Source organism: Linepithema humile, chromosome 1 (genome assembly GCF_040581485.1).
Source record: "Linepithema humile isolate Giens D197 chromosome 1, Lhum_UNIL_v1.0, whole genome shotgun sequence".
Taxonomy (NCBI): Eukaryota; Metazoa; Arthropoda; class Insecta; order Hymenoptera; family Formicidae; genus Linepithema; species Linepithema humile.
Window position 1 is genome coordinate 21,578,665 of NC_090128.1, and position 21,539 is coordinate 21,600,203.

The 21,539-nt window shown below is 41.5% G+C and overlaps 1 protein-coding gene across 2 annotated transcripts in view; it reads left to right on the plus strand.

The window, feature by feature from the left end:
* The first annotated feature begins 853 nt into the window (after positions 1-853).
* Positions 854-21,539, plus strand: part of tyn (trynity) — a 31,186-nt gene continuing 10,500 nt past the window's right edge. For both annotated transcript variants that reach the window (XM_067355800.1, XM_067355802.1), the window contains exon 1: positions 854-1,133. The gene's annotated coding sequence lies outside the window, so the exon portion shown is untranslated. The remainder of the gene's footprint in view (positions 1,134-21,539) is intronic.

A 21,539-nucleotide genomic window follows, 5' to 3' on the forward strand; every position in this document is an offset into this window, starting at 1 on the left:
TTGCGTAATCGCAATATTGAGTAATATTGGCATAATTTTATGACTATATTAGTAGAAAGAATATTTTTGATCGATACCAGTTTTTACAGTTATTTTGAGCATGAAATTGACCGCTTTTAGCAACGAGTCGCACCGCGACTCGACGTTATATCGTAAACTTTCATAACTTTAACTCACGCTAAAATTATATGTTCGCACCAACAGTGGCTTGTTGAACACGTTTATTTAACGTTCGGTTTATTTTAATACGGATTATTCTCCATACGCCGCCCGCCTTCGTAATCATGACCCGATCGAGAGTAAATGCGCGGTATAATAGCTACTCGTCGCGCTAAACGTTGCTCGTTAACGAACGATGACTATTATTAGCGTAATTGTGCACTAAATGTCGGATGACTGATTTTCATATGTGTTGCATTTCTATCGCTATTATTTTTTTATCCGCATGTTCGACGCGTAGCGACGTTACCAGATTTCTCGCCCCCCCCCCTCTCTTGTGATGTCATTATCGATTGTACACACACGTCGGTCAATCGATAATTGAAAAGAACAAGTCTTACAATTTGATACAGAGCAGGATAGAAAGAGAGAGAGAGAGAGAAAAACGGTAAAATGTCACTATTCTCTAATTACATCGAGTAACTAGCCGGGTTGTAGGAAGAGAGATGCATGAAAACATCGCGGCTTCGCAAAGGTAGTCGATCCCCCAGGATGGAGCTATGGTACCGCTAGATCTGCGAGCCAATCCGTGAACGTCTTCAAGCGGCGTTCTCCAACCGTTCTCCAGTTATGACCGGCAAGCAACCGCGACCACCACTCGACCAGCTCGGTTTATAAAGTCAGACGGATGCGCTACCATGAAGACAGAGCGGTGCCGACAGTCCAGCTAACAGGAGCGTTTTTTTTTTATGTCAAGTGATCGAGTCGCGTGTGATCGGCCCGGTATTGAAATCTTGGGCGTAGAGATCTCCATCAATACGTCCATATCTCCGCCGCTCTCATTCGAGAGATCGAGATTCTTCGGGCTCGACAAAGTTTGAGAAACGGTACCAGTGATTAGAACGATCAAGTGATTAGAGACCAGGGTGAATCTAGGAATCCGGAATCACGTTATCAGTGGATAGCCGGTCAAGGTACGTGGGATTCTAGTGCAGAAAGTGCCGTATTCGTTGACGCGCGGAAGGCACCGCCGACGAGGCTCTCTGACGCGGTAAAAAAAGTGTCAATTACCAGGCAGGTTCATTAGGTGAGAGAAGCCTTGCGGATGAAAGATCGCTTAACGATCCTAGATCGGGGACGTGAGGTATCGCGAAGTGGTAGCGCGTGGAGAGAGAGTTCACGGCAAAGGTCCTCCTTGGCGGTGCCTTAGGTGAATGTTCGACGAGTCGATCGGAAACTCAACTCGCGCGCTATAGGTCGACGATATATCGATAGCAGTGATGATATTTTCACAAGTGCATGAAAGAATAACTGTGAGAGTATAATTTACGTTTTCCTACAAGCATAATGCTTGTCGGTATTTTGAAAATAAATTTATTTTTAATTGACAATAAAAGATGCGTGAATCGCGCATAAATAAAATGAGATTTCTTCGGCGATCACCGGCACTTCTCGCAGCCGCCATTCCCACGGTGAGAGCTGAGTTCAAAGTCAGGGTCGCAGCTGTTAAGCAACCGCGGTAATAGCACGGTCGACGTTACAAAAGCACACAGCCTACACCTCGAGAGGTCTCGTGTCTCTCAAGGATGAGGTGATTAATTTTCTTGTATTCCACTTAGACGCGTCCTATTCTATTGGGATTTATACACATTAATTACCGACGCAATGTTAGAAATCTTTTTGTTTTCTATTTAACAAAAAGCACTATATTTTTCAACATTTTTGTATCGCTGTATATTGTATTAGTTTTTCTCTATCAATATATCACACGAACGTAAATATAGCTGTGCATTGTAACTATGACACTTGAAAGACTTATTATCGTTAACCGTCACAAAGGTACGATTTTTTTCAAGTGCGACAGAAGTGCGCGAACGTTGCAGCTGCGAGGGCGCGAAAACGAAACTCATTTCTCTTAAGCGATGTGTGACGCGTTCACGCCGCTCGATCCTCAGTCTTGTTCACGTTGATTTGCTTCGCGTTCATGGATTAACCTTGCACTCGCGTAACGAATGAGAGAGAACTTGATGCCGCGAATGGAATAGCTCTTTCAAGGTCGAAGAGATTATTCTTAGTTGAACGCAAGAAAATGTACACGCGTAACAGAGACTTTGATGCCGCAATCGACTATTTCTGTACTGAGTTTTTATGCCACGCTTGTATCTCATTAAATATTCGTTAATCATTTTTCGAACTTTGGCTGTAACATTTAAAGGATGCTATACAAAAGTGCGTATGGTTTCCGTTTCCATGAAAATGTGCTTTTCAAAAACGTAGGCGTTCGAGATAAGCGTTCAATTTTGCGTATTCAGTTTACGTGTCCCGAATATTTATGCTGGTACCTCTGGTAGTTTGTTCATGTATCGCCACAGTCCATCGACCTCTGACTATGAGTCAGAAATTACCAAAATTAGACATTTGATATAATGTAACATTTTTTTAGAATATAAAAACCAATTATGCAAAAATTTTATATTCAATGTATAAAATAAATTTTGAAAAGTCGACACTGCGGTTGACAAAATATATAAATAAATTATTTCTTTCTTATTCAGATAATAGGATTATAATAAATATTAAAAATATCTGTTGAGCAATTATAACGCGAAAATTTCATAGTACTGTATCTTTTGCTATACCAGCTGTACTTTCACGACCAAGTAGTTCTCGTTCCGGAGAGTTCAATGCCAGAGAAGCGTAACGTCTTCTGATATTCTTCACAAAGACTCTTTCATAAAATTTAAACTTATGAATTATTCTTTTTCTGGGAAGTAGTACAATACTTTTTTAGTGTTGCTTAATATTTTTTAATGAGAGTAGTTCTTGTTTTGAGTGGTAAATACACCTTATCTAACCAAGATCAATGTAGCATTTTTAGCAAAGAAAATTCTCAAGATAATGTTACACACAGAAAAAATAATTGTGTGTTAATTCAACAACAGTAGTAGTTTAAAACAAAAATATAATGCATTTATTCGATTAGTATTGTCATTGAAACGATAAATTAAAATATTGCTAGTTAACATAATTTTTTTTCTAGTGTACTATGTTTAATAGAGCACAGTGAACTTAAGCAATATGTAATTATAAATTTGCATGTATTATTATGCTACTTTATATGCTTACAACTACTAATGAAACGCGTTTTAATTACTCACATGTAGTATGTACTGTGTTGTACAATTTTAATTAATCTTCGCAGGTGTGATGAAAATGGCTAGACAATATTTTCCGACAATTTTTGTTACGCATAGTAATTTTGATACATTTACTTCTCACATTTTGCTGCTAGGTTATCTCCAAACCGTGAGTAAATTACCAATTTGAAACTATTATTATGCAGATAATTACTGCTCTACTAATGAGTACAATTTTCTCATAACGCACGTTTTTTTTAAATAATTCAAGATCTAATGACCACAACCGTAAAATTTAGCTGTGCTCGACTATGCAGTTGAATATCACATTCAAAATTAAAATGGAGTAATTAATAAAAATACACGTTGTAGTTTCTAGTGATATATTTTTAGCCAATTAATTTTTATTTTTTATTTTTTCATATAGTTTAATGCCTACCGATTTTTTTACTAAACTTTTTTAAAGTGTAACAATGTCTCTATCACTATCTTTACTATTGAATGTTATATGACTTGTCAAAGTCTATTCTACATAAGCATTTCATTAACGCGCGCGTTGCATTTTATAAATTCTAATTGCTTCTTCTGATATTTTGCTAGTTCCTTATGATACTTACACCGTCTTTATGTCCTTTATCATACACCTTATCTCGCCGCTACACTTTTTCGCTACCGTACGCTTATTAGTGTACTTCAATTTACTCTGGTTATTACATTTGCTCCACGGTCGTATAATGTCTTTAGAAAACTCCATTTGTGCGCGATTGCCGGATAGCGCTCGGTTTTATTGGCCGGCTGCTCCGAATGATTCCATGCAATTCCATCATGTTGCATCGAGAGCGACCTTCGCGTAGTACAGGTGCATCGCAGCTCGATCATTGGCATGGTATCCTGATTTCTCAGAATTATTCTTCCTTAGCATGGGGAACCCGATATCAAAGTCCCATTAGTGTGCGCGAGATCGCGACAATGAACAATTTAAACGAGGAAAGGGAGGGGCCGGACAAAGTACTTCATCCTCAGGTGCAAAGTCACCATGGCGTGACCATCTCGCTTCTCTTCATCATCGTCGTCGTCGACGTCGCTCCGATGTGGCGCGACTATCCTCGCCAACCAGGATCGGTTTTTGCTTTATCGGTTGCGAGATTCATGGCGTTGTATCGAAGTAAGAACTCAAACGAGAGAGAGAGAGACGAACTGCCTTTAATCCGTGTAACATTTTTTACTCTTTGATAGATATTCAAACGGGATTTTTATAAATTTTTTGATGATTCGACATATTATATTCATTTAACGAAGCCCGCGTCTCCGTACGGCGATATCGACTTGTAAAGAGAAACGTTAATCTTACGATTAAGGTTAAAAATAACCATTATATAGGATAATAATCTAAAAATCCCTGTATCAGAATGCGTGTTCGGAAATGTACATCGTTAATGATACACACAACAGTGTCCGCGAACAAATTTACATGCGTGGGAATGTGTAAGATTAAGCCCGGGGTATTATGCAGTCATTGCATGATCGAACTTTATTTATAAGTCACATGTTCACTTGTTTGACGAGGATTTTATCGGATTATTGATGTTTCTCTTGTAAAAACGACTTTTCACACATATGTCCGGCTCCGGATGCTTTTCGCTCTTCTCTACCTTCGTTTTCCTTTTTCCCTGACGTCGTTACAAGCACGACCTGCCCCACTATCTCGCGAACGACCGACGGAGGATCTGCAGGCGCCGCCTGGCCGTTGACCCCGAGCTGCCAACGGCCCTGACCAAAACTCCGTTTAACTCGCACGCTCTTTCCATCTCCATCCACTCTACTCTCGTACAGACGGGTCGATTCAATGGACACAGGTACACGCGGGAATCCCGTGTGTGAATTTGTATAATTGGGCTAAACTATAGCGTGACCTGGACAACTTTAATCTTATTTAAAAGAAAACACTTTTAAACCACTTTATTGGTAGACGGAAATCACCGTTTACCCCTTGTTATATCTATTATATCTCAAAAAAAAGATATCTTATTAAAGAAATTGTGGATGCACGGCTTTTGCTTTGTTTATGGCGGAATTTTAAAATTCTAAATGCAGTGAGTTCGCATTTTTGAAAGACGAGAGAATCGCTTTCTCACACATTTCAGCCGTTCTCGCATGCAGGGGACCGATATAGAAAAGAAGCGCCTATAAGATACGCGGTATTCGAACAGGTTGTATCTTGGTTGACCACTCGTTTCTATGCAGGTGCTCGTCCACCTGGCTTGCAGGAAGTATCACATAGACGTAGCTTGAAATTAACTCTCCGCGGCGGCACGCGAAACGTATCGAGAATAATCGCCATGCATTTTCAGACGAATAACTTCGACGGACGTAGTATATGAATCGATAACTAAATTTAATTTACAGCAACAATATCAATGTAGACGACGTATATCTTTATCGACACGTATACGAGCGCGAGGTATCGATTTTCCACAGCAAATATGTCTATAAAATTTATGATAGCGCAGGATCCACTCTACAGCGGTCAATATATCCTCTAGCGTATAAAACGCCGATCCACGTTCTGTACATTATCTTTATCTTAAGTAAAAATTTAATCTTGGAAACGTTTGATGAATCGTTAATCTTACGCTATTAATTCTAATCGGCTTAAATGTTTATTTGCGTGCTCGCAATCGTTCTCGGCATTAAAGGTAGATATGTCACCCGTCCGGGATGATACATCGCAAGGTCCCGATCTCTCACCAGCGTTCTCAACAGGATGGTATAACGACCAGCACGCTTATAAATGAATTTCTAAGTGAATTCCCATCCATTAACAATACGCGGCGCGCGTATAATCAGGCGATTATGGATCGTAAACCGGCACATGAGTGCTTTATTCGCGAGACGCGCAGATGTCGGGTCAAGATTTTCACACGCGCAATCGCGCGTAAGGTGCGCGTACGGTGTACGCAAAGGGCGAATGAACTCTCTCTCTCTCTCTCTCTCTCTCTCTCTCTTAAAGAGAATGACGACGGACCGACAATACTTGTTACTAAACACTTAGCACGTTTTAAAGTCACTTCCTGACGGTACGCACCGCAACGCAACGCAACGCATCGCGCGTGGATATACGCGTATCTCGTTGAATTAACTCGGAACGTAATGATTTCACCTATCTTAGGCGTTTCCTCGCTGATGCGCTTTTCGCTTAAATGCTAATTGCTCTCGTGTTTAAAAATAACTCACGGTTCTTCCGCGCGCTACGCTATGCTGTTTGGTGCGCGCACAGTGCATGTTGTTGTTGAATGTTGGAAAATGGAAATATGGATGGAAAGGAAATCGTTGTCCGATATTAATTATTTGCCTTTGAGATATTCGACATATTATCGTTTTCGAAACTTTTCAGCTACAAATGCTAATTTATTCGATTGAGAGAAGTTATTATTCCTGCGCGAATTACGTTTGCGCATATCTCGAAACTTCTCTGGTGTGCTCATTGCCCATATCTCCGGTGTTAAAATGCTGTGTTCCACCGCCACTGGCTCCGTCAGTCTGCGAAACGCTTACCTCACACATACGAAATGCATATGGCCGGTGAAAACGTCATTTGGCCTACTCGCTAAAGAAAACTAATCGCCGGCTTTGCTCCGCGGCAGATAATAAACCAACCGTGCTAGTGGGTCATCAATATCGAAGTCCTCGCTCGCTCGAGGCTATTAGGCGGACACGTAATAATCAGTGGCCCCGTGTGCCGCGGGATCAGGTCGTGCAATCTGGAAAACCGGCAACGTGCCTGGCTACACAGCGCAAGACCCGATCGAAACGTGCGCTTTGCAAATTGATCGATTAACGGTACAGAGGCACGAGACACGGTGTGAAAGGAGGCCATCGATGGCGGTGGAGATATATTATCGAAACACATGACACGCGATGACCATACAATAACGCGAAAAGAATTTCTTGCTCTGCTGAATAGGCTGTTTGATCAATAATTTTCGAATAGTGTAAATAAAATGCCTTTTATGTCAAATTAGCGTTATATAAAATAATAATGGTGTCACTCGGAAAATTACATTAATCCACACTGATTGTGGCAAAAGCCACAAACGACGATTGAACCCATTCGTCGCGCACTTCGAATCCGATAAGACAATTTGCAAGATTCTTTGTGCAAGGTAATCGATTTCAAAATTGTAACTATATATGAGCGTTATGAGCGCACGTTATAAGTTAAATTATAGACCAGAGTGTGCGATAGAAATGATCTGATACGTGATCGATTCGATAACACGGAAAAGTGGAATGACCCGCTTGCCAGTAATATTATATACACGGGGATCTGTAGTATTTATATTACACGCCTTTGACCTGGTTAAACGACAATCTAGAAGAGCACTGTGTTTCCAGCCGAATGACTACCCACACATCAAGTCACCTATGCTTAGCGGTCCTCGACCACAAAATCTTTTTCCATCTCGAATTGCACCGCGCTCGTGGAGCTCGTCTCTGTCACTGACGTCGCTCATGCGAGAGAAACTCTCCACTACGCTTTTATTTATATCTTAAAACACCAGAACAAGTATTTGCTATTCTTCTCCCTGCGGAGAATAATGAATGCGGAAGATGGAGAGCAGCTGGGTTGTGAGTAATAAAATTATGGTCGAGTTGGTTGGTGACAAAGAGTTTGCTCGCCACTAGTATTTTCTAAAACGGTCTCGAATCAACCACAAACAATCGGTCCAAGTCTGTTGATCGTCACTCCGATCGCCGGCATTCGAACTTTGCGGAAGCGCTTTGCCCAGAGCAACCGGTGTTCCGAGACATTTCGCAAGTGGAACATAACATGTATTTTACATCCATATCTTAAATGCAGATGAGGCTCGCGATATTCGTGATGTTTTTTTATTAGGCAAACCTAGTGTTTAGTGTAACAGTAGTCGATTTGCGTCACGCATTTGTTATAAAATGAATACCCGCCACGTATTATCTAACATTTGTATCGATTTTTCAAACGGTATTAATTGTTGTGTCCGTGCGATTCGATCATTTGCATGATCAGATAACAAAGAATAAAATAGCGGAAGGAATAATCTCAGATAACAATGCGCCGATTAGCGATCCGATTACACGCGAGCTGCTGAATGATAATACGGCTTTGTGTCTTGCGGCCTTCGAAAGTAACAAATTCAAGACAAACTTACAGAACCGACCGGATTTCGCCGCATTTTCTCGAAAGCGTCGTTCGCTCGCGCGTGTCACCATTTATTTTCTCCGCCGTACGAGTTAACGGCTTTAAGATCACTACACTAAGTAACATTATCGAGTAAGGGCGATGCCACGTGAGATAATATGTTACATCGCGGAGGCTGAGAAATATCGCTTTTCTGGAATTTGTAGCACAGCCAACGGTATCTGCAGTTGCCAGGAGAAAAAGAGAGAGGGAGGGAAGAAGGAGAATGCAACTTACTTCACAAATCGACTTACATGTTTATCTCGTAATTTACAAACTATACGTAATTTGTGCGAATCATAATGAAGCCTCCGCGTTTCGCCGCGGAGGAGAATTCCAAGTTCTGTAATCATAAAAGGCAAATGTGTCTCGCGTTGCATATGAAATGTCCCATTTCCTCGCCTTTCTACAATTACGTAATTCCTTGATCCAATTAACAGGTATACATATTGAGTTATGCATTGAATTTCTTATAATGGAGAATCTGTTATACGACCTGTTGCGCCTCTGTTATTTTGACGGATGAAATGTTACTGTACTTCTCGTGATGAGCAACACACGCCGTATGAGCCATATTCAGATCGTCAGGCGTACATGACGAGTGTAACGAAGGTAGATAGACAAAGGAGCAAGAACGGGCAATGGAAAGCAAACTGCGGCACACGACTCACTGGTGTGCAGCAGCACATCAGCCGGCTCGAGTTTGTGGACCGCGCAACGGTAACCGCTCGTCTTCGATTCTCGTTGTTGCGTTCGAAGACCGTTACACTCGCCAAGTCAGTCGTCGCCATTGGAGGTCCACTGTTCGCGATTCGCCCATGTTTTACTTTCCGACAAATCGAAGGTGCTAGATCTCGCGCGTTTAGTCCCGTTTGGCCTCTTTGCCGGAAACGTGCACATTCTTCGAGTTAAGACAGATATCGAATGTATAATGCAAATTTCGATTATTATCACGTTTAACGGGACGCTGCGTCCGATGGTTATCTCTAATAGATTTCAGCTCTGATTGAAACACTCGCTCAATGCGAAACTATAGCCATTTGTTCCTTAATCGTTTATTTGCTTTTAGTGCGTATCAGTCAAAATTAAATTTTCAGAGTATTAAGCTTCTATGCGAGAACCGTTATTACAGTTGCTATTACAATCTTTGCTCATCCTCGCGGGAATTAGTATAATTTCACACCTCGAGCGCATTAAAATGGACAGCTGACGAATGAGTTTCTGTAGATCGTACTTTGCAGTAATGCCACTTGAGTTGCATTCGATCGTTATTTTCAATTAAATCGCTCCCTCGCCGATAAGAAAAAGCTTCAGAATTAAGCGCGCGAATTCATTGAGTGTCGGCGCGCAAAAAGCATTTCGCGAGTAATTCAATGGAATTGATTCGTTTTTCAAGCCGGGTGGTTCCGATGAAATGCTTCCGGAACGGGTGGTATCGCCTCGGGGACAAAAACCGCTCGGTTCACTCCACTCCAATTAGCAGCATCATCGATACGACGACGACGTCCGGAGTTAGTCCTTTGTCGGAGAAGCAGAAACCGCTAGTCACGATTTTAGTGCTAACGTCCGCTTGTTATTTCATGCTGGCTGACAGGGTCAAAAAGCCCTCTGGCTAGTTCTGTGCACGCGAGCATCCTTGTTCCGAATGATATCATCGCGGCTGGACGCCAATTTAATGCGACGCGCGAGATTGCGAGATGTCGTGAGAGACGCGAGGAGGATGATGCCAGACGCCAGGGATCTCCGATCCGGAAACCTAAACGATTCACCAAGTACTCGTATTCCGCGGCGATCCCGATATTAGTGCGCGGATTTTATTGCCTCTAAATTGAGCGACTCCGGTTAATAGCGAATCGCGGCGCATCATTGCCGATAATGAGCATGAGAATGGCGCTCCGAGCTTTTATCACTTCCTCAATCCGCTGTGTATCTTTGAATGTTCGGCAGCGGTTCGCTTGGATTATCGTTTAAGACATGCGTTTAGTAAGGCTTCGTTGCTTCCTGCTTCACATGGCAATTCTACTGACTACCTTCCAAGCGACCTTGTTCTTCATGCTCCTTTAGGAAGGTCGTTACATGCCGTTACAAGTCGCATTAGATTTCCCGGTGAAACGGACTTCTATACGAGATTCGCACAAAGGAATGTTAATTAAAGAAAGACATTTACTTTTGAGTATTGTAAGTTACAGTTATCGTAATCGTTATTGCAACAATTATTGTTCATAAAGTATACACAGTGTTTTGTCAATAATTTGATGCAAAATTTGCATCGCTTGATTATCCTTAATTTCACGATTACCGCGGCCAATTATTATCTCAGAGAGAAAAAAAGAATGATGATACACGCGAGCCTACTTATTCACGTTTGTAGCAGCTAGATCAAAGTTATTTGCATAGTGCACTGACTGCATCATTAAACGATTAATTTAAATCGCGAGATACTCGGCGAACGAGAAGATTAAAAGATACCTGCGAGCTAGAATATTAAATGATGATGCTCGAATTTGCCGATACGACCGATCGATGGTATTTAGCGTCCGGATGTTGGAAAATATTCTGCCGTTTTGCAGCATTGAACGGACGACTGCCCGTTCGAGTCCGTTTTAACGGCAATCCTCTCGAGGCGTTGCTGACTTCCTAGATGTTCCGCGAAAGCTTCCTGGTCTGAATTCCAACGTGATGGAACGTGGAAATATAAATAATGCGGGCGTGGCATCTCTCCCAGCTTTTCCTCCCGATACGTGATAATCCGACGTGAAATTGCCGGCAATACAAATTAAATATGCGTGATTTTACGTTACGCGTGAGCGCTTGAAATCGACTGAAATCACATGTGCGAACGAGCGCGTCGAGTTCTGCAATATGACGATCAATCTTAATTAATTAATGAATCAGCATCGATGATTCTTATTTTACATCTTATGTACAGTTAAACGTATACATTATGGTTTTATTCGGCGAGTGAACTATAGCTGAATCGCACTTAATTTTGTGTAAACTTTGTACAAAATGCTAATCAATGATCAAGTTTATTTAGATAATTTATCACATATTGGTTTCTATATACATTGTTTGATATAATATTTCAAGAAAGTGAGAGAGAGAGATTCTAAGTTTTTTCAAGTTTCATGTATAAAGTCGAATTTGCCTTTAAGTCATTTTATACAATGCTAAGTTGGACAGTTGCTAAAGGAAACATTAATGAGTACATGAGTCAATGCGAGAAACGCAGATGGCTCAGAGCCGATTGCGGCCAATGCCAAGAGCATTTTGTCGGTAATTTACTTTGTGCGAGACCGTTACCGTCATTTCCGCGATGAGTTTTACATCGAGATCAGCGATTTAACGCAGCAGGCGGGCCAGGTGAGAATCGGCAATCTGGATTCCGTGCAATATATATGTCGGTAACAGTAAGTCGTAACTGTGGAAAACGAAAAATCGGTGCTAACTTTAACACACTTTAACAGCGATGTCTCACCGATGTCAATAACTAGCGGTTAAAGTTTCCAAAGGTGCGGATTAGGGTTTTATGAATTATTTCATACAGTTTCAACAATTTCATATCATATGATGAATTTAATAAGCATAAAGTATCTAAATATTCTTTCGTTTAAAAAAAACCTACAACTGTATTTCTATTATAAAATTTGCAATTATTAAAACTGTGCGCAGAATTCACTTTTTTATTTATCGTTTTATTAATTGGCGTATTCAGAACTCTTCTTTTATTGCCGCGTGGGCCTCTCTCGAAGGTTTAGACATTTTTTTAACTTCTTTTTCTTCTGCTCGTACAATCTGGCCTTCAGCTGCAGCCTCTTTATCTTCTCCATCATTACTTATAATTCTTATTTTCATTAGCTACGAGAAACGACAGACCCCCGACATCGAAGGGTATAATTTAAGGACGATTGAATTTGTAGAACACAAGCCGTTGCGTGCTGCGTGTTGCGAAAATTTCTTTCTCTTGTGTTTGTAAATTATTTCTGCCTATTACTCGTCAACACTTGTATTCCGACGGCATTTCTTTAGTAAATTCCACGAAACTAAAACTCGTCAACTTGAGTAAATATTATAGAGCGTAATGAAAACAGCTAGTAGCTAGTAGCAGCCAGTAGCTGCTGTCAGTTGTGAGATACCTCAAAAAGTATAAAATACTACAACTTCCTTATCCTTAATATAAAGTTTCTCGGTTTCTTGGAAAAACAAGTTGAATCACTGTTGCACTCAACCCTTCAATTGCACTTGAGGTAATGATTATTTCAATCCGACAGAAACTTCCTAGATAGTTACATTCGTTACACTCTACCATTGCGTGTTATCGAGTTTACGCATGAATTCCATACAAGCGTTGACCATAAAAGCGCTGATAGCGCAGTACACGAAACGACCATAAATAATATTATAGGCAAGCTGTATATAGTAACTACAAAAATCGTTTAATCCCGTTAAATCTAAACTTGAAATCACATGCTCTTGATTTCGCGTTCTCGTTTCTTTCACTACACAACGATTTTTACACGAAAACTGAATCTTTTTTATTTACCACATATTTTTTAATATGTTATATCTACAATATTTACAGCAATATAAAAATAATTTTATTATTATCTTTTATAATTAATAATTGTTATATTAATTGTTTCTTTAAAAATTTAAGATTGTGTATCAAAAATTTTAATTAGCACTTATCTCTTGGAAAAAATGTATCGTGGACAAAGATAGATCTTGACTGGTTGTCTCGTATCAATTCGTGATCACCAAGCACGTCTGCGATTAAATAAGCGCAGCAACGTAATAGCTACCTTCGCAAGTCACGATATACTCGCGCATGACGGCGCGTCAAACGCATTGGAATTCTCGTCGAACATTTCATTAACTGCTAGTTCAAAAGTTTTACATTCAGCTGACGTATACTGGAACTGTCACTGAGTTTCTCGGATATTTTTGGCGCTTTTAATAGAATCGTATTATTTTTTAAATTAACATTTGTACGATATTACTTAATTTTTAGTATTATCTCTCAGTCGGATATACTTTGCACATATTTTGCGGTTTTCCAAGAATACATAAAAAATTAGGATAATTATTTTTTAATTTCCTTTTTAAATTTAATTTATCAAAATATTTAAATGATCGGTATTAATAAAATTTCAAAGTATTAATATTTATATAATAAAGCAATGCTCTTCATACTTTAATCTTCTGCACATATTCTATTTTCTGGGTCAGTTGGTATGTGTCGTGCGGTAAAAATATCTTGACAGCATCATACATCATTGCTAATTCCCGCAAAAAGTGTCGTAGCGATTTAACAGCGGGCGCAGCGCGCCTCGATACGCAGCGTTCCGCCTCGGAATGCAATTCGACATAATCTGACGATTCGCCACGGGAGAAAAAAAGACATTCACATTGCTAGTCGCAGTTACGACGGTATCTGGGCGACGGTATCCGGAACTGGGATTCTTTTTTGCGTCAAAAACCGCAGAAAGTTGTAACTGCGAGAAGTTTCCTCGCGGCGAACCGTTCTTCGTGACCATCGAGTGGGCGGACAAAGAGTAGGAGGAGGAAAAGAGAAGGAGAAGAGTGAAATAAAGAAAAAAAAAAAAGACCAAGAGACAAGTGAGAGGAGAAAGAGGCGCATTTACAGGTCTACCGTTTTTCCTCCTCCTCCTCTTCCTTTTCGGTATAGCTGTCTCTTGCGTAACGGTATCTTCGCCGTGAGTTGAGGCGAAACTGACATTCAAAAACTCACGGTTACGCAACCGTACTTGAAGCCGATGATTAATTGCTCGATGAATACCAGCTGTGTCTCACTACGTCATAAGAGAGCGCTTAAGTCGGCTGTGCTTGTTTCGGCCCTTTGCATACCGTTATGATCTCGCACTAGGACGTCCCGATCCTCTTACTTCAAGATTCGCACAAATAAGAGGCGTAATTTATATCTCTCGCGTATGATCTTCATTCACTCTCCGAAGAAAAGGACAGTAGTTAGCGAATCACTTGTGCGAGATATCCGAAGGCGTGATTGGCAATTATCCGTGGGTAATTATTTATAGAAACGTAAGTGGCGTTAAGACAATTGACGAGCGTTGCGATGCGATAGAAAAATAGGAGCATCGCTCTCGATGAAATGCGGCACGTCCGCGAACCGCTAAGATAGCGCTAGGTGTGTCGTTAGTCTTGCAAGGCTGGCACGAAACACTCAGTCATCTCACGGATTCATTACATGCTATTGCGGGCATGTGCTGCGCTGCATCCGTCCGCATCCGTCTCGTGAAATATATAACTCTGAATTGCCTTTAATCCACGTTTTTGCGGCGCATATTGCTTCTTGGCGATGCATAATGTTTATACACCGCGTACAGTAAGAGTATCCGGCGTAATGGCTACGTGCAGAAGTGGTTCTCACGAAAGTACAAGAATCTCGTGTAATCTACCGCAAGTGGTTATTAGCTCTGACAAGAGCGCTACCCATTAATGTAATTAGAGCAGCATCGTAATAATTACACATAATTGGATAATTGAAATAATATAATAATAATAATAATTCGAAAACGTGATGGAAAATAAAGAATTTGTTTAAACTAATTATTAGAAAAGTTTGTCGTTAGGGGACGAGATGACCTTCTGCATTTGCCTCCAGATATGCACCACCTTCTCTGTTCATTAACCAGCGCTATAAACTTTCTGCTTTGAGATGGACAATAGAATAATTCAGTAATTCTATGGGTCTTTCGCATTACATGGGCATTCAATTCGTCTCGCAGGATGAGCAGTTTCGCTATGACCGGAATCCCATCCTTTTCCTTTCTAACTTGCCGCCGTCGGTTCCGTTCGCATTCACGGAAATCACGCCCCTAGAAGGTAGAAAGGCAAAAAGCTGTAAACTGCTTTATGGTTTATCTAACTAATTATTGATTTAACTTCACTTCCTGACGATTTTCTGAGAAGATCACCGCACCAGATCCGTTATTGCATAGCTGCAATGAGTCGGCAAACGCGCCTACAAATTGATTACACGGTACGTATCTTTGCTTGCCGGTGCATTCGGCGCGATAAAACGCAACTCTGGAGAATAGCCGGTCGTGCCGGCGGCAAGGCGAATCGCACAGAGGAGGAGGCGCAACGTTGCGGAAGGTTTATATTTGAAAAAAGCTTTTCCTACCGCAGCATAACGCCGGCCTTGCTCCACGTTGATTTCTCGCGGCTCGCCTGTAATTTCGCCACTGATACTGGCTATTACGAACGGTTAGATCAATTCAATTTTACCGGCGGCTGCCGTAAAAATCAAAATGAAAATCGCCCTCGAATAAAGAATCATCGCCACCCATGGGCTGGCGAAATTGATTTAAAGTTACGAAGCGTTCAGCGCCCCTGGCTCGATACGAATGATACAACCGACTCGCTCGCGCGATGTGTTGATCGACCGTGTAATCCTTTAAGTTTATTTTACATCATTATCTTAACGTTATATCCGCAGAAGACGTCCGCTATGTTTTTTACCGCAAATTGAATTGCGCTGATTGCGGGGTTGATTACATATACGGTTGTTACGATATATCATCCGAGAGAACGGGAGATGCGAAAGAAAATGCACATTATTAAAATGACGATTTATTTTTTAACTAAACAAGCGCATGCAATAAACTGTAAAAAAAATTAAAAAAAAAATATATGCACATGCAGTTCAATCTAGCAGTGAGCTGTTCAGGAAATATATTTCACATAATTTATCGCGCATCTGCTCGGTACGAAATAAGCGTGTACGTTTGCGATGTTGCCTTCATTCTCAATTATTTCTCACGCTCGAATTAATAGGGAGACACGCAACGGGTTCGTGCAATTATCCCAGGCGAGATTACGCACCCTCGGTCTCGCGAGAAACTCGCAAAAACGCCGTCACTTTCGCCGCTAACGACAGTGACAATTCAGCCAAAGCTGGTCAAGCAAGCACCACGCGGCTTAAAGTCATTCTCGTTCATGCGTTTGAAGCGGTACGCCTGCGTTGCTTTTTCGTGCCGCATGCAGGCGTTACTCATCTTCCCGGAACGATACTCTGCCCGCTGCTGCATCTGCATTCGCGCCTCGGCGGCTGTTAACCGCCGTACGTTTGCGTGCGTGCTTCGACCGGTAACTGCCCTCACGCCGCGATGTAGCGTGGCTGCGTTCGTCAACCGAGGAGCTCATTAACTCGAAATCATTTCTCATTACGCGCCGCGCCGAGCACGGACAACGGCTTGTCTCGTTCGCCGTGGGCGGTTCGCATAATCGGCCTGGTTACACCCGCCGCGCCATATTTCTGATTCGTTCGTTTCTCTCTTTGGCGATGTTCTTGCTCAAACATCAAAGGTTCGAGTTTCCCTCGGTGTGTACGGGATTTTAAATATCGTAAACTTTTACACGACAAATGCGACTGCGAATGATTCACATGTACTCCGACGTACGAATGTATTGGTTTCGCGTTACGTAAGCGGCATAATTAAGATTATCTTAAATACCTTAAAAAGCTTTCTCACTTATCGCGCGACACCAGCCCTCATTACAGGCACGAATGATTGCGTGAAACCTCTTTTTTTTTTATGCAAATAATTTGTTTTTGAATTAATAAATTTTATGCACGTAGCGCCGCGTCTTTTACATTACCACTTTTTTTTGGACCGAACCTTAATTGCATGCTATATAGACGTTCCCGAGTAAAAAAGACACCGCTGGTATCAGTGCGCTCGCTTCGAGCATACGTGATTATTATTCGTTTCATTAACATGCAAATTACGTACACGCCTGAGTCGAACCGGCCTGAACGTCTAGCGTAACTCGCAATTGCAATTGCACCACTCATAATTAGATTCATCGCGTAATTCTCGCATAATTTATTACTTAGCGCACGGTCGCCCGCGGACGCGGCGTTTCCGTAATGGAAAAACGTCTGACCGGATTATCACGTTGTTGGACTCGGTTGTTTTCCCCACTCCAGTCACGAGTCTATTAGCTCGGAGCCTGCTAGCGATGCGTTTTCTCGCAATGCAAATCGCGCTACGAAAAGTGCGCTGCGCCGCAGGTAGGGCAAGGTGTTCGAGCACGACGTTAAATCACGCCTGGTCCGTTCTAAATGGCCATTAGCCGGCCGGCGAATCCGTAATTATCGGGTAGAGACGTCGACTTGCCGTGTACAAAGTGGGGAGAATCGTAGACGCGTAATTTATCGACTAGTTCATTGAACTTGGAGTCGAGCTGCTCGCATAGGCGAAAGCGGTGCGTCCAGAAGGAGCGGGATTCATGCTTCGCGCCTCGAGTTATCGATTGATCTTCCCGTAGTTTAGCGTGAACTTTGAAAAAAAGAAAAAAAATGAAAGACGAAAACATCAGCGGATAGAAGCGTAGATTAGTGACTGTGATGGCGCGGTGCAGTGGCAAGAGATTCTACGTGAGACGATTAACACAGATTAAGTGAAATCACCGAGTGATTACGCGAAGGCGCTCATTACGCGTACGAGCGTAAAAGCGCTTCGAAATCACAAACGGCGGGAGTGCTCGAGCCGGCGATGGCAACCGGAGGGACACACAGGATAGAAATTATCCTAAGTGTTGCCGTCGGCGAAGCCACCCCCGAGAGCATTAATTTATCGCATCCACGCCATGATCCCAGAGACGATAGAGGAAATTCTGTCTCTCCTCCCCTCTCCCGGCCGCTCTCGTCGCGCCGCATCCTGTCCTAGGACCGGTAGACCTCCGGCTTCTCCGGTGGCTGCATCTGCAGCGGCCGATCGGGAAAAATTCTGCGAACAAGCGGTTTCGTGTAACCGTGGACGCAGACCAGGATCCGTGAGTATTCCTCTTCTCGTCTTTCTAGTCATAGACTTCTTCTTCTTCTCTTCCCGCTTCTTTTACCGCTTGTCACGGAGTCTGCTTTCTCGAGGTGGATCGTGTTCTTGAGCGGTGCAGCGGGTTTCTCCTGGAGATCGTTTTGTCTCGCTGTCCTGCCTCCTTGGTTTTGCTCTGAGCTTCTATTCCCGGTCGTTCCATTTGCATCGGCCGGAGAAACCGGACGAGCGAAGAAAGAGAAAAAGAGAAAGAGAAACGTGCGACGGGAGATCAGCTTAGGGTGCTGATCGCAAAAATCGCGGTACACGCCGGCTGGAACGGCACCCGGCGAGGGGGAAAATGTACGCGCAGCTACGACTTTGCATGAGCACGACCGCGTAATGTCCCTGGCAATGGCGAGATCAAGCTATCGACTTCTCGGTAGCATGTGCCGTTTACCGATTTGCTGTCGTGTGCTGTCGTGTCGACAGTTTGCAAACCGGTGTTTCCAGCGTAATTAAATTTATACGACACCGTGACACGAGATACTGCGCTCCGAGCGCAATTCGACGTTAAGTAGGTTAAAAGTTCATTGAAATTAAATCTCAAGGATCTTCCGTTGCTTCTTCGTTCTTCAAAACCTACAAATTTATTCTTACGCAGAGGAAGATAGCGAATCTAGCACACACTTCGTTCCAAAAGTATACGTATAAATAAAATGATTGAAATTTGCATTTGAATGTTGTAAAATCCGTTGAGAATGTGCGTAATTTTGCTTTCGTTTATCAGTGAATATTCGGAATTTCGAGAGGCAGCTTACATTCATAAATTATGTTAGTTACGTTGTCGACGGTATAACGGTCGACGCGGTGCCACCTTCTGTTCTGCATTATTCTCCTTTCTCCTTCCTCAGGATAGATTTCTTGTGATTCTACGAAGTAAGCATATCACACGAAAGCGCCACGGTAGGATAAGTGATCCGCTATGTCAGCGATTTAACTGTAAACACGAGGACGCACCGTTCCTGGCATCTTTCAACGTTATCCTCAAGTTTCGCACTTCGCCTCATTATAATACGGAGTAACGGCACAACGACCGTCATCTCCACCAGTTAATTATCAATCTTGTTCCCGGAAAACTAAACTCACACTCGCACGCTCTTAACACATTCATTACTCCCTTCATATTCACATCTGAGTAATTACGTTAATTTTTCTCACACGTAATCTAAGTGCGGAGAACAAATTGAAGTAGACCGCTCGATCAATGGGCTCAAAAATCGATGGCGGCACATTATTTTTTCAATATATAGAATTTTATTCTTGATAAATTTGATATTTTTGCATTGATGTATGCAATCGGTTCGTTATCAGTTTAATTCTCAAGAATATAAGCAGAGTTATTAAAATGCTAGATTATTGGTTTTTTCACTCGAGAAGCGCAGCAGTCGCTCCAAATTTGTTTTTCTCGAAACTTACATTAAAATTTATTACACGATTTCGCTATAAAACTAACAATAAGATAAAAGTAACTGTAGCTCGCCGATGAGTGTCGTCGTTTAATTATCAGTCCAGTTTCCGGAATGTGACAGTTTCCTTATTGGTTCCTGTTTTACTCATTGGAGCACGCAATTATTCGCAAGGTCATGCGTTCTTGCAGCTTGTAAAACTAGTTTTTGATAAATTGTTTTTTAGTAAAATAAAAAATGATGTAACGGAAATTTTTTGCGCAATACAACTAGTTGGTTAAATGTCAATCATCTTCGTTTAACGTAACCGTAAATTTTTCTAGTAATGATACGGTGGACAACCTATCGATTATCTTTTACAACGATACTTGTTGAGGAAAATTATAAAGATATGGAAACGTTCGCGACCAAAAGTCCGCAATGCATTTTTCCTGCACAAAATCTAGAGTATTTAAATTACATTACCGTTTCACCATTGCAGCCTAAATGTTTTCTTTCTTACTTTACGGATATTAAGATTATCTTGTATAAATGGAGCGAGAAGTAGCCCTGGGCCATTTTGTTTGTGTGGTCTTGTTATGAAAGAATTCGATCTTTTCTTTTTTTTTTCATGATAATTTTCTTCTGCTCTTTTCTGCTTTGTAATTGCCTTTTTGCAAACTAAATACTGTCATCGTGCAAATCCTCCGGCTAGTCTCGACATAATCAATAGGTGCTTTCTGAGATCTGCCTGCTTGATTTTGTTTCGAGCGCGTCAGAAGGATCTTGTCATAGATGTTATGTTTCTACTTGACTTAATACCGACAAGATATCTAATGGCTCGAATGCTTATCTATCCTTCGTGTAGAATGTTCTTTATACTATCGATCATATGTATATGAAGGAAAATTACTTTACTATTTAGTTACAGTTAATCATTTCTTGTATTTGAACTGTTTTTAATTCTCATATCAAATATAATTATTTTCCGTTTTATTATTTTCACATTCACAACCGCTAAATCGATCTCGCCGTTGGTGATTTAACGCGTCAAGTCAACTGTACCGCCGTATATCTTTTTACCGAATTGCATTCCGTAAGTAGCTTGTGAACATTTAGCAGCCGTTGTCCACTCGCGGGACAGAAGTGATTTACACGCGCAATCCAATTCGTGACCGCAGAAAAGTAATTTCTCCCGTGTCTCTCTATTACCTCGCCGCAGATGTTATCCCGTATCGCTATCTCATGCGAGTCGACGTTTACTTATTCCGGATTAACGTACAAACCGCCACTTTTGAGCGTAGGATACTTCCGTGCTTCATCTCTTTTTCTCCCTCCAACTGCTGAAGCACTATAATTCACTGTGTAAGGATAATTTCCGTTCGTAACGTAAGAAATCCGGGACCGCACCTGATGCGAGATGATGAAGTCGTTCCATTCTTGAACTACGCGTAACTCTCAAGCTGACATAGACGTGGACATTTTTCTCGACTGTTGTCTCGTAGCAGTTCTTCTACAATTAATCCATCTTGTTCACGTAGCATTAACGTATAATTTCCATCAGGAGAAATGTTGGCGGAAATGAAAGAAATGTCGTTTCGAAGAGAGATTTTCTTTTCTCTCATTTCGTAAAGAATTTCAAGCGAATAATTGCATATCAAAGTGCATTTAAGCGCTGAATTTTTTAAAGAATTTTGCATGATTACTGGTTTTTGTGTTTTTAATGTGATATTAATTGAGAATATAAGCGCAAAATTTCCTGTTAGGACTAGTTGAC